The sequence below is a fragment of the Macaca nemestrina genome, chromosome 12 (assembly GCF_043159975.1).
Source record: "Macaca nemestrina isolate mMacNem1 chromosome 12, mMacNem.hap1, whole genome shotgun sequence".
Classification (NCBI taxonomy): domain Eukaryota; kingdom Metazoa; phylum Chordata; class Mammalia; order Primates; family Cercopithecidae; genus Macaca; species Macaca nemestrina.
This window is the reverse complement of record NC_092136.1, coordinates 52149913-52169583: the sequence shown is the minus strand read 5'-3', so window position 1 is coordinate 52169583 and position 19671 is coordinate 52149913. Positions and strand designations below refer to the sequence as shown.

At 40.6% G+C, this 19671-nt stretch overlaps 1 long non-coding RNA gene across 1 annotated transcript; it reads right to left on the bottom strand.

Moving 5' to 3' along the window:
• Nucleotides 1-2287: 2287 nt before the first annotated feature.
• Nucleotides 2288-18675, bottom strand: LOC105486914 (uncharacterized). Its single transcript, XR_011610317.1, has 3 exons — nucleotides 18540-18675; nucleotides 11932-11992; nucleotides 2288-2929 (listed from the first exon to the last, which is right to left on the bottom strand). It is a non-coding gene; the product is annotated as an uncharacterized lncRNA (long non-coding RNA).
• Between the last annotated feature and the right edge of the window lie 996 nt (nucleotides 18676-19671).

Sequence of the window (19671 nt, the reverse complement as noted above, 5' to 3'; positions counted from 1 at the left end):
TTCTTTTTGTTTTTTGTGTGTCAAGTTAAATATTACACCAATGGCAGTGATAAGCCTGATATCAGTCATTCTTCAGGACTCCCTTCTCTTTCTTTGGGCCTTAACAGGATTCTGGAGCTTCTTCAAGTTCTGCATGAATAAGGGAGAGTTCTCTGGCATTCAGTCTGTTGAGATCATTGCTGAAGATATGTTCAAGGCCCAACATCATTTAGTCCAGGAGTTTTGCCACAGTACAATAGCTCATGAGACCTCATTACACAGAAGGCAGATGGCTCAGTTGTGGCCACTCATCTCCAAGGACCTTTGCCACAGATCCCCAAACCCTGGCACTGAGGGTACTGCCCTGTTTCAAGGCAAGCACCTTTATCTTCTCAGTGCACTGCATTTGAGTGGTTCTGATTTCTACCACTTAAAGAAACCCACTTCCCTACTTCCCCACTGGCCAGCTCCCACTTTTTCCTAATCCACCTGTACAGGGATCTGGCTTTTCCTTCCTCCAACATGAGATAAACACTGTGGCTCCCTTTTCCTACTACTTCACCTCTTTCATAATGGACTTATTAGTTTGTTAAGATGCTCTAGATAAAACAATGAAGACCCTAACTTAACATCCTAAAAAAGTATATTCTGGGGATAACATTCTCCAGACTTTAAAAATTAATAGCCAGTATCCCAAACTAAGGAGAATGCTGCTTCTAAGTGGCAGAATGCAAATAATACTGTGGAGTATTTAGAGCCACATCTGTTTCTGTTTAATTCTCAATAACTCATCATCTTAACTTCTCTTGTTTGAAGTTAGTTCTGGATCAGAGAAAAATGGCATGAAGACATAAGGTGCAAATTATGTAAGCATATTTGCAAATGGTGCTCCTAGATACTTGAGAATTGAGAGACTCCTGGGCTGAGACCAGCTCTGTCGTGGAGACCGTAACCCAGTGGCGCTAGAGGATTTAAAGACACAGACGCACACACAGAGAAATATAGAGTGCAGACTGGGAATCAGGGGGCTGACAGCCTTCAGAGCTGAAAGCCACGAACAGAGTTTTACCCACATATTTATTGACAGCAAGCCAGTGATAAGCACTGTTTTTATAGATTATAGATTAACTAAAATGGGAAACAAAGGGATGGGCTGTGGCTAGTTATCTGCAGCAGGAACATGTCCTTAAGGCACAGATTGCTCATGCTATTGTTTGTGGTTCAGGAACGCCTTAAGCGGTTTTCCGCCCTGGGTGAGCCAGGTGTTCCTTGCCCTCATTCCGGTAAACCAACAACCTTCAGCGTGGGCGTCACAGCCATCATGAGCATGTCACAGTGCTGCAGAGATTTTGTTTACTGCCAGTTTTGGAGCCTGTCTATGGCCAGATTCCCAACACTCCTGGTGAAATAATCCAAGGAAAATTCTCTCATCCATATGACATTAAGTTGTTTTGGCAAGAGAAAATGGCTCATGTTGAGTAGAGTAGATGCTAAGGAAAGCCATGTGAGCCTGGCCCATGCCCTCGGCTCACATAGGAAGTCTAGTACAAGGAAAGGCAACAGCATAGCACAGCACAACATGGGCATATGGATAATGCTGGGCTGGCCTCTCCAGTCAAGCCTCAGCAGCAAATGTTAGGGTAAAACTACAGTTTTGCAGATTCTGGAGAGGATGTGGAGAAATAGGAATGCTTTTACACTGTTGGTGGGAGTGTAAATTAGTTCAACCATGGTGGAAGACAGTGTGGCGATTCCTCAAGGATCTAGAACTAGAGTTACCATTTGATCCAGCAATCCCATTACTGGTTGTATACCCAAAGGATTATAAATCATGCTACTATAAAGACACATGCACACATATGCTTATTGTGGCACTATTCACAATAGCAAAGACTTGGAACTAACCCAAATGTCCATCAATGATAGACTGGATGAAGAAAATGTGGCACATATACACCATGGAATACTATGCAGCCATAAAAAGGATGAGTTCATGTCCTTTGTAGGGACATGGATGAAGCTGGAAACCATCATTCTCAGCAAAGTATCACAAGGACAGAAAACCAAACACTGCATGTTCTCACTCATAGGTAGGAACTAAACAATGAGAACACTTGGACACAGGAAGGGGAACATTACACACTGGGGCCTGTCGGGGGGTGGGGGACTGGGGCAGGGATAGCATTAGGAGAAATACCTAAAGTAAATTATGAGTTGACGGGACCAGCAAACCAATATGTCACACGTATACCTATGTATCAAACCTGCACGTTGTGCATGTGTACCCTAGAACATAGAGTATAATTTTTAAAAAAGAAAAGTTAAAACTGGAAGAGAACAGTAAAAAAAAAACCAAAAAACAAAAAACTACGGTTTTGCTACAAGACCATATTCCATGACATAGTCCCTCTTAACACAGAGAGAGAGCTGGGATGTGAATGTCTTTGGGGTTAGCCTTAGGAGCTTCATTTCTTGAGAAGAGATGGTATCTTCCTTCTTTCCTCTCCTCTGCTACTAGCAGGTGAGAAGAAAGTGAGGATTAAACATGTCATTGGGATGCATCAACTTGGTATAGCAGAAGAGCCAGGGAGAATGAAAAGATGGCTAAGGAGAAATGAGAGAACTGCAGTATGTGGGGGTGGCAGTGCTGGTGCTCACATGGGAGACTGTGACTGACACTGGGAGAGACACAGTTGTATCAACTTTGGCATCACAGAAGCAAAAGAGCGGGCGGTTTACTCAGGTGTTCAGTCATGGTGTAGCTGTGTAGAATTACCCCCAGGCATACTTGAACAGTGCAGATGTGAAGCTTTCAAGATGAGAACCACCCAGAAAAAGTCAGGTGAATTCAAATGGAAGCTGCTGAGCATTGATACAGCTCTGTGTTGATAGTTCGTTTTGGAGAAAGTGGAGAGGACGATCTTCTTACCTTGTCCCCTGGGGCACACTCCTGAAAGAAACATGATGAGAGAAGATTTTCTCAAAGGCAGAACTTTCAGGAATAACCCTCCTATATCTTTGACCTCATCCTACAGAATGAGTTCCTTGCTACTGTTAATGTTATTGGTGTTTGTTTGTTTGTTTGTTTGTTCGAAGACAGGTCCTTGCTATGTTGCCCAGGCTGCAGTGCAATGGCGTAATCTCAGCTTACTGTAACCTCCTGGGTTCAAGTGATTCTCATCCCTATCTCCCAAGTAGCGGGATTACAGATGTGAGCCACCATGAACAGCTAATTTTTGTATTTTATGTAGAGATGGGGTTTTGCCATGTTGCCTAGGTTTGTCTTGAACTCCTGGCCTCAAATCTGCCCACCTCAGCCTCCCAGTGTTCTGGCCACCATGCACACCATGCACACCAGTGCATGGCACATCATTACGAGTATGAGCCACCATGCCCAGCCAATGTTATTGTAATTAACAATTTTACTTTTCTTACGTTTCACATTCATTGTCAAAAAAGAAGAAAATTATAGAAACACCTGCAATAGCTCCTTGAAGTCAACCACTGTTGGTTACATAGGGCCCACGGAGTTTTTGTATACAGACACAGACATGTATTTCTGGGTAAGGTGGGGAAGAAACATGGGCTGAAACAGTCTGTGCTTTTGTGACTTGCTTTTCTGAACAATTGTTGAACAAAATGGTTTATTGTGTTTACCACAAAGACTCTGCAGTTATTTGAAATATGTCAGTGACCAACCTGGACTAGATTCCTCAAAGATGCCAAAGAATTGAGTTGGTCTGGAGCTTTGTAAGATGGGCTGTGAGACTGATATAGGAGGAAGGCAGGCCTCTCCTCTCTCTTCCCTGTAGCCCCCCAACCCCTAGATTTTGAGAGCTAAGTAATGAAGCTCAGAGCATTACTCCAGAATGACTGTGCCTCCCTCAAAGTTCCAGACCACAAGGCCAAGAATGATGGAGAAAGGCCTATTCTACCCTTTGGTTTTACCAAGATTTTATAGGGAAAACCTTCCTATCTTACATAACACTGCTCCTTTTTAGCCTATTTTGGTTTTTGTCATGTAACACTCTGATTCTATTGTTCCCTGCTATCTATTATTTTATTTTATTTTATTTTTCTGAGAGAGAGAGACTCACTTGGTCACCCAGGCTGGAGTGGAGTGGTGTGATCTCAACTCACTGCAACCTCCGCCTCCCAGGCTCTTGGGATCCTCCTGCCCCAGATACCCAAATAGCTGGGACAGGCACACATCATCACACCCAGCTAATTTTTTTGGAGATAGGGCTTCACTATGTTGCCAAGGCTTGTCTTGAACTCCTGGGCTCAAGCAGTCCACCTGCATTGGCCTCCCAAAGTGCTACGATTACAGGTGTGAGCCACTGCTCACAGCCTATCTCTTTAAATTTTTGTACAGTCCAAGACTACTCTCTTTGAGATTCTTTTTGAGGGATAATGGGAAGACTCCAAGGACTGCTACCAAGGAAAAGCTACATCATGCTTCAGGATTCCCAGGGTAGGCCCTAGATATAGTTTGGCAGGAAGCCATATGGTAGGGTGAGTAAGAGCATGACTCTGTGGCCAAGACTGCCTGAGCCTCCATCCTGGCTCTGCTGTTTACTAGCTTGTGACACAACTTGGGCAAGAAACTTTACCTCTCTTCATCTCAGTTTCTTCATTTGAAAAACAGGATTGCTTACCTTAGAACTTATGTCATTAGGTTGTTTGTGGAGTTTCAATGAATTTTTACACATAAAGTACTGAGAGGTGAACACTCAATTATAACTGTGAGCTATTAATATGACCTTAGGTGCCTTCAGCCTCCTATTTCCCCTCACTTACTGAGGGCCTGTCCCTCAAACATCCAATCTCCTCCTCCTCTCTTCTTCTGTCTCATTCACAGCTTTCCTTGGAAAGAGATGATGCATGTTTGTGCCGCATTGTAAAAGCTGAAGGGCATTTGAGATCTCATAGGCCTTAATCTTAAGTGATGAATCTGAAGTTGCAGGTGCTGCTGAAATTGGGAACATGCCTCCTGCAAAATCATTCTCAAAGCTAGCTGTCCCTGGACAGTAGAAAGATGGACCTTCATGGTTATAAATGCAATCTGATGGCTCTACAGTATTAAAATAATAAAATCACTAAAGATATTCCCTGAGGATCATGTTCCACTGCAGCCCAGTCAAGTGAAGGCAGCTTCTTCTCTCACAACCCTGTGTATTTCTCTGCATCAGGGACCAGAGGTTGGGTCAGAATCCTTTCTCCTCTCTGTTCCTTAAAGCTGGATTTTCACCATTCCTCTCCCAATGCCCATAGAAGCCTCTGCTTTGACACAGTTGGTGCCATTTGGCACATTACCTTCTATTCTTCCTTGTGTCTGTCATCTGTTGACATTCTGGGTGCCAACTCTCGTTTATCAAAGACTCAGCCACTCAGCTGGTCAATCTTTCTCTCTACTATTATCTGTCCATCAACACTGGCAGCCTTAGTATCTAGACAGGACTAATTATACAATACCCTGGCTTTTAGTTTTTTGATTATTTTATTTTCAGTGGCCTTCTCCACCCTTCTCACCTATCCACATACTCCCAAATTTACATCCTAGATCTTGTCTACACCTAGAACAATTCTGCCTACAAAATCACTAAATCAGACAACCCCTTCTCTACCACCATGTCCCATCATTTCTGCTGATTTTGTTTTCCGCCCCCATACACTTGTTTTTCAGGCTAACTTCTGAAGAAGTGGTACACATACTTTCTTAGAACCCTCTTGCCTCCTCTTGTCCTCATTTACTTTCCGTCCAGTTTTGAACCAGTCATTTCTGTCATTCCATGGACAGTAATATCTGTTCCTTTTCCTTTTGTCCTACTGGCTTATTTTGGGGGAAATAACCTGTATCCTAAATATGTGAGTTCCTACATGAAAACTTGAGTCCCATCTGCCTTTGCCATATTTGCCTGTGATCTTGTGAACATAACTGGATAAAATTCACTTAACCAGACTTATGGCTATTATTATAAATTTATGATCACCAAGCTCAGCTGAGTCTCCAGCCCTTCTGAAGAATCCTACTGGGAAAAGTCTCTTAAGCTGTGTTGTTCTTTTACTCTTTAGAGTGACTGTATTAAACTTCCCCCTCTGCCTGCAACTTCCCCTCTTCCCACCCCTACTTATCTTTCATTTATATGATCAACAGTTCCCTTTCCTCTAGGGCATTCTCATCAGCCTTTAAGTATTCTCTAGTCTCTCACTTCTGAAAGATCCCTTCTTGCTGTGTGCAGTGCTACACATCTATAATTCCAGTTACTTGGATGGTTGAGGCAAGAGTATCACTTATATCCATGAGTTCAAGACCAGCCCGGGCAACATAGTGAAACACCATCTATAAATAAAATAAACAGATAAGAGATCTCTTCTTTTATCTCAAATAAATGTAGTAAAAGTATACTTTTTTGTTTTGAAAATGTTTAAAATCTCTTATCTATGAAAGTATAATTTTTAATAGATGGAATTGAGACATCTGGTAGCTACCTAGAAAATGATAATGCTGTATCCATACTCAGATTATATTTTTAGAGGTCTGGGGTAAGGTCTGAGAGTCTACATTTCCAATAGGCTCCAAGTAGATGCCAATGCTTCTGGTGCAAGGGCCACACTTTCAGTAGCCAGGGACTAGAGGCTCCAGTTCCCTAGCAGGAGGGAAATCCCTGACGTTCATGAATAAATAATGTTTCTTTTGGCTGAGTGTGGTCGAAGAGGGGGAACGGTTCATTCAATTTTTACAATGAGTATTTGAGCATATCCCTGAGATTAAGCACAGGTAGACTGAGCAACGGTAGTTTTTCCTTTAGGAATCCTGGATTTGGCATCCAGTGATGTAATTTCAAATCCTAGCATCACCACTTATAATCCTTTGTAGCCTTTGACAAATTACTAAAACTCTTCAATCCTCTCATAGGGTAGCATAAAGATGAAATCAGGTAATATAAATGCATTTGGCCCAGCTCCTGACTTATAGGTAGCATTTATTGTTGCTTAAATAAGAACTCTTTGGCAATTCTTGCTAACTCAATTCATCAAGTAACCATAAAGAACATAGAAGTCCAGATCTGAGTTTAAGCCCTTACTCTACCACTTTAGTTACACTAAGTAGCTGTACAATCATTAGACACTTGGGAGTCTGGTGTCTCTCATATGTCTAATAAGGGGATTGGGTTGGATGATGTCTAACAATCCTCACAGCCCTAAGGGTCCTCATATCCCTAATGGTCCATGTCATTCTTGAGCACCTTTTCTCTGTGAGGCAAAGGTAGGCAAACATTAAAAGAAACTGTCTAGAGTCAGAATGAGCTGAATTGGCATAGCAAACTGGAAGTTAGGGAAGAAAGAAAAAAAGAGAAAAACAAGAATCTGGCACATTCCTGCTCAGTTTTAGACCTGAAGATCTACTCTTTTCCCTGATCAAACTGTCTTGCTTAGTATTCTCTGCCAGGGACCTATCTCAGTCATCACTTAGGACTCCTTGGACTGAGAGGTGGAGAAACCAAGCACACAAAGCATTATACCTGAAGGACGAGCTCAGTCATAATCCAAGTGTTAGGATTTTAAAAGGAAGACTTTTGAGGGCCCCATCAGTCAAGCTACAGCCACCAGACAGGGAATAGATACCAAGTCTCCGGGAAGAGGGCATTAGCAAGAGTAAGGCTGTGTAGCCGGAGTTCAGGCTGAGAGGAGGGAACACCACAGCTCAGGGGCATCAAAATGGATCACTGGAATGTATTGTCTTTGGAGATTTGAGAGCAACCCAGAGACTCACTAAACTATATTAGGATTCCTGGATTGGGAACATAAATGTTACCAAATCCCTTCAGATATGTATATTTGATATGATTTCCTAATTCTTTGATCGTATAAAGTTTGGGAATGAAGGCAGAACAGATCTTGGGCCAGACCATATGCAGGAGACATCAGCAGAAGAACTGAGGAGGACAAAGGCAGGAGAAGCAACACCACTGTGCTACCTGCTGGGAAACAGAAGTCAAACGACATACCTTTTAGACTATAGAAGGCCCTAGACTTTCAGTCAGTTCCAGAAGAGTAGGAAACTCTACCAAGAGATCTTGAACCTTCTATTAATCTAGAGGATGCAGATAGCTATTTACTGGAAAAAAAACAAAAAACAAAAAACAGGCCGTCATTATATTTTTATGCTAATTTTTGGGGCAGTTTATACTGTACACATAATGGAATGCTGCAAAACAGAATTTTTTATTTTTATTTTTATTTTTTTTTTGAGACAGAGTCTTGCTCTGTCCCCAGGCTGGAGTGCAGTGGCACGATCTCGGCTCACTGCAACCTCCGCCTCCTGGGTTCAAGCAATTCTCCTACCTCAGCCTGCTGAGTAGCTGGGACTACAGGTGCACACCACTACGCCTGGCTAATTTTTGTATTTTTAGTAGAGACAGGGTTTCACCATGTTGGCGGGGATGGTCTCGATCTCCCGACCTTGTGATCTGCCTACCTTGGCCTCCCAAAGTGGTAGGATTACAGGCATGAGCCACCGCACCTGGCACAAAACAAATTTTTAAAATAATGATACAGACATACATTTATACGTTTACTTTGTGGAAAGATCTCTACAACATACTGTTGAGGGGGGAAAAGCAAGTTATAAAGCAGCATATATAAAGCAGCATGATCCCATTTATATATAATGAGTCACAAGATCAGTAATAAATATGTCCTCTTCATTAGGCTGCGTATAACATGAATTCAAATTTCCTTTACTGTTCAAATTGTAACACTACTTCTGTTCTACTCAGCTCAGCAGAAAATCTAGTTTTCCTTAATAGCATTCCTTTATGTCAATTTTGTTTCATTCTCTTTTCGTGAAACCAACTTTTGGTTTCTTTCTTCCTTCCTTCCTTTCTTTCTTTCTTTCTTTCTTTCTTTCTTTCTTTCTTTCTTTCTTTCTTTCTTTCTTTCTTTCTTTTTCTTTCTTTCTTTTCTTGAGACAGGTCTCACTCTGTCTCAAGGCTGGATTACAGTAGCATGACCATAGTTCACTGCAACCTTGATCTCTTGGGCCCAAGTGATACTTCCACCTCAGCCTCCCAAGTAGCTGGGACTGCAGGTGTATGCCACCATGCCCAGCTTATTTTTTCTTTTTAGTAGAGACAAGGTCTTGCTATGTTGCCCAGGCTGGTCTTGAACTCCTTGAGCTCAAGTGATCCTCCCAGCTGGGCCTCTCAAAGTGCTCGGATTACAAGTGTGAGCCACCTCGCCCAGCCTAATCTTTATTATTTTCTTCCTTCTGCTAGCTTTGGGTTTAGTTTGCTGGAAGGTGCAAAGTTAGATTATTCCTCGAATAACAGAACTCTTTTTTTTTTTTTGAGATGGAGTCTCGCTCCAAATGACAGAACTCTTAAATGAGTTGTCTAAGTCAGAAGTCAGCGTGCTTTGTCATTGCTAGGAGAACTTGAGGGTTCAAATGTACCACTACTTTCCAAAGTAGGCCTTGATTTCCCAAATTATAGCACTTTAGGGGCGGATTCTTCCATTGTTCACATACACAACACTCACTAAATCGCAAGCTTTCCCTCATAAAAACTGAAATGGTGCAGAGGTTGATGTCCACTGCCCATAGATTCTAAATCTTCCTAACCCTAACTGCAGTGCAGAAGCCAGACCACCTGTTTTGCACCTAACCCTAACTGCAGTGCAGAAGCCAAAACCCACTGTTTTGAAGGTCATAACCACTGTTGTCTGAAAGACCAGTTGACTGCCACCCTAAATAAACGAACATCAAAGAAGGATATGAAACTCATCCCTCTTGTAGGCACCAATGGAGCTTACTGTAATTTTCCCCCGTGCTATAAATTTCAGATTCTGCACATCTCACATGTATGTAGAAATATGACTAGAAGGATTTTCACTAAAATGCTAACAATAGTCATGGAATAATTTTGAGGATTTATTTTTTTTTAAATTTGTTATATTGTTGTATTTTTTGAACAATTAAGATATATAATTTTTATAATCAGAAGGGTAATAAACAGCTAGCACTTATTAATCACTTATTATCCACAAACATTTTACATTTGATCCTTTACAGGACCTCTATAAGGTACATACTATTGCTATCCTCATTTACCAATAAAGAAACTGAGACAGAAACAGATCAAGTAATTTGCCTGAGTCACACAGTTGAGAAGTGGCAGAGCCAGGGTACAAACCTAGATAGTCTGTTTTCATTTTTTTTTTCCTTTTAGAGACAGAGTCTTATTCTATCACCCAGGCTGGAGTGTGGTGGTGCAATCACAGCTCACTGCAGCCTCATCCTCCTGGGCTCAAGCGATCTTCCCATCTCAGTCTCCTGAGTAGCTGGAACTACAGGTGTGCACCACCATGCCCAGCTAATCTTTAAATTTTTTATAGAGATAGGGTCTCACTATGTTGCCCAGACTGGTCTCGAATCCCTGGGTTCAAGCGATCCTCCCATCTCAGTCTCCCAAAGTGCTGGGATTACAGGCATGAGCCACCATGCCTGGCCTGGTTTTACCTACTCTGTATATTGTATAAAAATTTTTTATTTGAGGTAAGGAGAAGTAAACTAGTAAGAACACAAAGATGAATGTATAAAGTATATGCTCAATACATTAATGTTACATTTTGAGGGGGTTACATTCTGGTTATGCCAAAGGGTGTATTTCAGGATCTTGCCACATTACCATCACTGATAAAAATCTACCAAGTATTTAAGTGCTACTGCAGCCCATTCTGAATCATGATCAAATGCATGAAGAAATGTTCTTTGCTATCCAAATTTATTTTGCTTGGGGCAAACCTAAAAATGATTACTAAGCAGACACTGCTAAATAATAGATCTACAAATAACATTCTAGCACAAAGCAAGTTGCAGCTTTGTTGAGATGCACCAGCTAGCCAGGCTAGTTTTAGAAATGATTAAGAAAACAGGTATGATTATATAGTCAGTCATATTTTAAAGCAAATGTAGATGAGCAGGAAGGTGAGGTGAATAAGGGGCCAGCACAGTCCAGTGACTGAATGAGTAACACTAAGAGGTGGATCACTAACAGATGGTAATGGGTTTAGGTGGCCGGGGTACTTAACAGTATTGTTAGGCACAGAGAGTAAGCACCTCTGAACCAGAGCGAGTTGACTTCTCTGCCTTCAAGCTCCAAACCTTCTGCTCATCGTACAGTAACATACTGTGTTTCATAGACTAGCAATGCCAACTGTTGTAGAAAAATATTGATGAAAGTAATTGAAAATTCTAACAAAACCAAATTCCAAATTCCATGTTATAGCTAAATTAATACATTAGCATAGTCTCCTCCTTGGTGTAGTGATTTCTCAAGAATATATTCCATTAAAGCCCTAGTATACTTATGCCACATTCTCTATGTCCCTAATTCTCTGCTAGGTCTCTTTCAGCTTCCAGAAAAGCTGTTATGCACAGAAAACTTGGATGCACACAATTTCCAATCTGAGTTATATTAACATAATGGCATTAAGCAAACTCACATCCATTAGGATGGCTACTCTCAGGAAAAGAAAAAAACAAAAAACAAAGATAAAAAGTGTTGGCAAGGATGTGGTGAAATCAGAACTCTATGCCCTGTTGGTGGGATTGTAAAATGATACAACTGCTGTGGAAAACAGTGTGGCGGTTCCTGAAAAAATTAAAAATAGAACTACAATATGATCCAAGAGTCTTGAAAAGATATTTGTACACCCATGGTCATAAGCAACACAATTCACAATAGACAAGAGGTGGAAGCAACCCAAATGTCTCTCAACAGATGAATGCATAAATACAATGTGGTATATACATACAATGCAATATTATTTAGCCTTAAAGAGGTTGGAAATCCTGTCACATGCTATAACATGGATGAACCTGAAGGATATTATTTTAAGTGAGACAAGCCAGTCACAAGAACATAAATACCATATAATTCTACTTACATGAGATATCTGCATTATTCAAATTCATTGAGACAGAAAGTAGAATGGTGGTTACCAGGAGCTGGAGAGATGGGGAAGAGGTGGGTTGTTGTTTAATGAGTATATGGTTGCAGATTTGCAAGATAAAAAAGTTTTTTAAATCTGATTCACAACAGTGTGAGTATACTTAACACCACAGAACTTTACATTGAAAAATGGTTAAGATGGTAAATGTTACATTTTTTACCATAATGTTTTAAAAACTTCACACAAAAAATGTTAAACATAGAAGAAAATGGATTAATTAGACTTGATAAAATTAAAAATACATTGGTCCATACCAAGATGGCCACATAGGAACAGCTCCGGTCTGCAGCTCCCAGCATGATCAATGCAGAAGACGGGTGGTTTCTGTATTTCCAACTGAGGTACCCAGTTCATCTCACTGGGACTGATTGGACAGTGGGTGCAGCCCAGAGAGGGTGAGCTGAAGAAAGGTGGGGCATTGCCTCACCCGGGAAGTGCAAGGGGTCAGGGGATTTCTCTTTCTTAGCCAAGGGAAGCCGTGATAGGGTGTACCTGGAAAAACAGAACACTCCCACCCAAATACTGCACTTTTCCCATGGTCTTAGCAACCGACAGACCAGGAGATTCTCTCCCATGCCTGGCTCAGCAGGTCCCACGCCTATGGAGCCTTGCTCACTGCAAGTGCAGCAGCCTGAGATCAACCTGCGAGGCTGCAGCCTGGTTTTGGGGAGGAGCGTCCACCATTGCTGAGGCTTGAGAGGGCAAACAAAGCTGCTGGAAAGCACAAACTGGGCAGAGCCCACCCACCGCAGCTCAGCAAGGCCTACTGCCTCTGTAGACTCTACCTCTGTGGGCAGGGCATAGCTGAACAAAAGGCAGCAGAAACATCTGCAGACTTAAACATCTCTGTCTGAGAACTCTGAAGAGAGCAATTGTTCTCCCAGCATGGCATTTGAGCTCCAAGAATGGATAGACTGCCTCATCAAGTGGGTCCCTTACCCCCATGTAGCCTGCCTGGGAGACACCTCCCAGTAGTGGCTGACAGACACCTCATACAGGTGGATGCCCCTCTGGGATGAAGTTTCCAGAGGAAGGACCAGGCAGCAATATTTGCTCTTCTGCAATATCTGCTGTTCTGCAGCCTCTGCCGGTGATACCCAGGCAAACAGGATTTGGAGTGGAACTCCAGCAAACTCCAACAGAATTGCAGCTGAGGGACGTTACTGTTAGAAGGAAAACTAACAAACAGAAAGAAATAGTGTCAACATCAACAAAAAGGACATCCACACCAAAACCCCATCTATAGGTCACCAACATCAAAGACCAAAGGTAAATAAAACCACAAAGATGAGGAGAAACCAGAACAAAAAAGCTGAAAATTCTAAGAACCAGAGTGCCTTTTCTCCTTCAAAGTATTGTAGCTCCTCGCCAGCAACAGAACAAAGTTGGATGGAGAATGACTTTGACGAGTTGACAGAAGTAGGCTTCAGAAGGTCAATAATAACAAACTTCTCCAAGCTAAATGACCATATTCTAAACCATTGCAAGTAAGCTAATAACCTTGAAAAAATGATAGATGAATGGCTAACTGGAATAACCAGTGTAGAGAAGACCTTAAATGACCTGATGGAACTGAAAACCATGGCATGAGAAATTCGTGATGCATGCACAAGCTTCAATAGCGGATTCGATCAAGTGGAAGAAAGGGTATCAGTGATTGAAGATCAAATTAATGAAATAAAGCAAGAAGACAAGATTAGAGAAAAAAGAGTGAAAAGAAACAAACAAAGCCTCCAAAAAATATGGGACTATGTTCTACATTTGATTGGTGTACCTGAAAGTGACGGGGAGAATGGAACCAAGTTGGAAAACACTCTTCAGGATATTGTCCAGGAGAACTTCCCCATCCTAGCAAGGCAGGCCAACATTCAAATTCAGGAAATACAGAGAACACCATAAAGATACTCCTAGAGAAGAGCAACCCCAAGACACATAATTGTCAGATTCACCAAGGTTGAAATGAAGGAAAAAATATTAAGGGCAGGCAGAGAAAGATTGGGCTACCCACAAAGGGAAGCCCATCAGACTAACAGCGGACCTTTCAGCAGAAACCCTACAAGCCAGAAGAGAGTGGGGGCTAATGTTTGACATTCTTAAAGAAAAGAATTTTCAACCCAGAATTTCATATCCAGCCAAACTAAGCTTCATAAGTGAAGGAGAAGAAAAATCCTTTACAGACAAGCAAATGCTGAGAGATTTTGTCACCACTGGGCTTGCCTTACAAGAACTCCCGAAGAAAGCACTAAACATGGAAAGGAACAACTGGTACCAGCCTCTGCAAAAACATGCCAAATTGTAAAGACCATCAATGCCGTGAAGAAACCGCATCAATTAATGGGTAAAATAACCAGCTAACATCATAATGACAGGATCAAATTCACACATAACAATATTAACTTTAAATGTAAATGGGCTAAATGCTCCAATTAAAAGACACAGACTGGCAAATTGGATAAAGACTCAAGACCCATCAGTGTGCTGTATTCAGGAGACCCATCTCACGTGCAGAGACACATACAGGCTCAAAATAAAGAGATGGAGGAAGATCTACCAAGCAAATGGAAAGTAAAAAAAAGCAGGGGTTGCAATCCTAGTCTCTGATAAAACAGCTTAAACCAACAAAGATCAAAAGAGACAGAGAAGGCCATTATATAATGGTAAAGGGATCAATTCAACAAGGAGAGCTAACTATCCTAAATACATATGCACCCAATACAGTAGCACCCAGATTCATAAAGCAAGTCCTTAGAGATCCACAGAGACTCAGACTCCCACACAATGATAATGGGTGACTTTAACACCCCAGTGTCAATATTAGACAGATCAATGAGGCAGAAGGTTAACAAGGATATCCAGGACTTGAACTGAGCTCTGCACCAAGTGGACCTAATAGACATCTACAGAACTCTCCACCCCAAATCAACAGAATATACATTCTTTTCAGCACCACATCACACTTATTCTAAAATTGACCACATAATTGGAAGTAAAGCAGTCCTCAGCAAATGTAAAAGAACAGAAATCACAATAAACTGTCTCTCAGACCACAATGCAATCAAATTAGAACTCAGTATTAAGAAACTCACTCAAAACCACACAACTACATAGAAACTGTACAACCTGCTCCTGAATGACTACTGGGTAAATAAAGAAATGAAGGCAGAAATAAAGATGTTCTTTGAAACCAATGAGAACAAAGACACAATGTACCCAAATCTCTGGACATATTTAAAGCAGTGTGTAGAGGGAAATTTATAGTACTAAATGCCCACAAGAGAAAGCAGGAAAGATCTAAAATTGACACCCAAAAGAACTAGAGAAGCAAGAGCAAACAAATTCAAAAACTAGCAAAAGGCAAGAAATAGCTAAGATCAGAGCAGAACTGAAGGAGATAGAGACACAAAAAACCCTTCAAAAAATCAATGTATTCAGGAGCCAGTTTTTTGAAAAGATCAACAAAGTTGATAGACCACTAGCAAGACTAATAAATAACAAAAGAGAGAAGAATCAAATAGATGCAATAAAAAACGGTAAAGGGGATATCCCCACTGATCCCACAGAAATACAAACTACTATCAGAGAATACTATAAACATCTCTACACAAATAAACTAGAAAATCTAGAAGAAATGGATGAATTCCTAGACACACACACCCTCCCAAGACTAAACCAATTAGTTATTGAGGCAATAACTAATACCCTACCAACCAAGAAAATCCGGGAGCAGGCGAATTCACAGCTGAATTCTACCAGAGGTACAAGGAGGAGCTGGTACCATTCCTTCTGAAACTATTCCAATCAATAAGAAAAGAAGGAATCCTTCCTAACTCATTTTCTGAAGCCAGCATCATGCTGATACCAAAGCCTGGCAGAGACACAACAAAAAAAGAAAATTTTAGACTATTTATCCCTGATGAACATCGATGTGAAAATCTTCGATAAAATACTGGCAAACCGAATCCACCAGCACATTAAAAAGCTTATCCACTATGATCAAGTCGGCTTCATCTCTGGGATGCAAGGCTGGTTCAACTTACACAAATCAATAAATGCAATCCATAACATAAACAGAACCAACAACAAAAACCACATGATTATCTCAATAGATGCAGAAAAGGCCTTTGACAAAATTCAACAGCCCTTCATGCTAAAAACTCTCAATAAACTAGGTATTGATGGAAAGCATCTCAAAATTATAAGAGCTATTTATGACAAACCCACAGCCAATATCATACTGAATGGGCAAACACTGGAAGCATTCCCTTTGGAAACCAGCACAGGACAAGGATGTCCTCTCTCACCACTTCTATTCAACATAGTATTGGAAGTTCTGACCAGGGCAATCAGTCAAGAGGAAGAAATAAAGGTATTAAATTAGGAAAAGAGGAAGTAAAATTGTCCCTGTTTGCAGATGACATGATTGTGTATTTAGAAAACCACATTGTCTCAGCCCAAAATCTCCTTAAGCTGATAAGCAACTTCAGCAAAGTCTCAGGATACAAAATCAATGTGCAAAAATCACAAGCATTCCTATAAACCAAGAACAGACAAAACAGAGAGCCAAATCATGAGTGAATTGCCATTCACAATTGCTACAAAGAGAATAAAATACCTAGAAATCCAACTTACAAGGGATGTGAAGGACCTCTTAAAGAACTACAAATTGCTGCTCAACAAAATAAAAGAGGACACAAGCAAATGGAAGAACATTCCATGCTCATAGATAGGAAGAATCAATATCGTGAAAATGGCCATACTGCCCAAGGTAATTTATAGATTCAATGCCATCCCCATTAAGCTACCAATGACTTTCTTCACAGAATTGGAAAAAACTACTTTAAAGTTCATATGGAACCAAAAAAGAGCCTGCATTGCCAACAGAATCCTAAGCCAAAAGAACAAAGCTGGAGGCATCACTCTACCTGACTTCAAACTGTACTACAAGTCTACAGTAACCAAAACAGCATGGTACTGGTACCAAAACAGATACACAGACCAATGGAGCAAAACAGAGCCCTCAGAAATAACACCACACATCTACAACCATCTAGTCTTTGGCAAACCTGACAAAAACAAGAAATGGGGAAAGGATTCCCTATTTAATAAATGGTTCTGGGAAAACTGGCTAGCCATATGTAAAAAACTGAAACTGGATCCCTTCCTTACACCTTCTACAAAAATTAATTCAAGATGGATTAAAGACTTAAATGTTAGACCTAAAACCATAAAAACCCTAGAAGAAAACCTAGGCAATACCATTGAAGACATAGGCATGGGCAAGGACTTCATGACTAAAACACCAAAAGCAATGGCAACAAAAGCCAAAATAGACAAATGAGATCTAATTAAACTAAAGAGCTTCTGCATGGCAAAAGAAACTACCGTCAGAGTCAACAGGCAACCTACAGAATGGGAAACAATTTTCGCAATCTACCCATTTGACAAAGGGCTAATATCCAGAACATACAAAGAACTTAAATTTACAATAAAAAAACAACCCATCAAAAAGTGGGCAAAGGATATGAACAGACACATCTCAAAAGAAGACATTTATGCAGCCAACAGACACATGAAAAAATGCTCATGATCACTGGTCATCAGAGAAATGCAAATTAAAACCATAATGAGATACCATCTCACATCAGTTAGAATGGCGATCACTAAAAAGTCAGGAAACAACACATGCTGGAGAGGATGTGGAGAAATAGGAACGAATGCTTTTACACTGTTGGTGGGAGTGGAAATTAGTTCAACCATGGTGGAAGACAGTGTGGAGATTCCTCAAGGATCTAGAACTAGAATTACCATTTGACCCAGCAATCCCATTACTGCCTATATGCCCAAAGGATTATAGGTCATGCTACTATAAAGACACATGCACACATATGTTTATTGTGGCACTATTTACAATAGCAAAGTCTTGGAACCATCCCAAATGTCCATCAATGATGGACTGGATAAAGAAAATATGGCACATATACACCATGGAATACTAAGAAGCCATAAAAAAGAATGAGTTCATGTCCTTTGTAGGGACATGGATGACGCTGGAAACCATCATTCTCAGCAAAGTGTCACAAGGACAGAAAACCAAACACTGCATGTTCTCATAGGTGGAAACTGAACAATGAGAACGCTTGCTTGGACAAAGGGTGAGGAACATCACACTCTGGGGCTTGTAGGGGGGTGGGGGGCTGGAGGAGGCATAGCATTAGGAGGAATACCTAATGTAAATGACGAGTTGATGGGTGCAGCAAACCAACATGGCACATATATACCTATGTAACAAATCTGCACGTTGTGCATATGTACCCTACAACTTAAAGTATAATTAAAAAAATAAAAATGATACTACAGATTCTAAGTACAATGTGAAGAAAAATAAAAGTAATTTACTTAAAAAACAATATGACTTTAAGTGTAATATTAACAACGTGATTTCTAACAACAATAAAAAAATTTAAAATATCCATTCATCAAGAGTTTGAAAAGAAAATGAAAAGGCAAATCACATAGTGGATGAAAATATTCACAATACATACATTTGTGGAGGTTGTGGTACTCTTTCCAGATTTCCCTTCCACATCTGCCAGAAGTTTTTTCTGAGAGAAGCTCAACAGCTGAGACTGCATCTACATATTGCTCTTGGCCAGAGGGAGCCGCCAGGGAATGAATGCCTCAGTCCTGAAGGTTTTGAACATATAAACGTGAAGATAGGTGTTATCAATGGAATCTGTAGCTCTGTGTGAAATGTCTTAGGTTTGGGCAAGGAGAGTTTTATAGCAGAGTGTTGGAGAAATTCAGTAGTTAATGTTTGGGTAAAGGAGGGAGACGATGAGAAGGTAATGGAGAAGAGAAAAAGAAAAAATAAGGGAATCCAGGGAGATGGGAGAGAAGCTAGAATTGTGTGGAAACATGGAAGTCACGGGAAGAGGATGCATGAGAAAGGAAGCAGCTTGTCAAATGTTGCAGAGATACTAGGCAACAGAAGGACTGAACAATCAATATTCATCACATTTAGAAATAAGGAAGTCACTGGGGACCTGACATGACAGAAATTTGGTTACGTAATGGGGCAGAAACCACATTGTAATGTGCTAACGAGGAGGTAAGATATTAGTAAGTGAAACAACGGAAAAATGTTGAATGTGAAGGGATAGAGAAAACTACATGAATATCTGAAACTGCTTCCTGGACTAGACAGCAAAATGCCTAAAAGTTTAATTTAATAATTTTTGAATAAGTAATATTAATACATTCATTTGGTTCAAAGGTCTAAAAGATTATACACTGAGAAGTCTTAACACTCACATATGTCCATCCAGCTCCTTATCCTCCATATCCCTCATGTATCCACTGTATGCAACCACTATTTACTAGTTTTATGGAATCCTCTCACTACTTTGTTAGGCAGCTATGAGCAAATACTAATATAAATACATATTCCTCCCCTCTTTCTTACACAAAGGCAGCATTATAACTTTGCTTTTTTCCCCGTAACAATAAATTTTTTATATCTGTCAAGATTAGCCCTGAGAGAGCAACACTTAGGTTGTCTCTAACCACTTGCTACTATAAACAATGCTGCATTGAATAATCTTGTACAGATGAAAATTCATACATGCATAGGTGAATTTTCAGGCTACAAGTCCAGAAGTGTGGACTTTCTACATC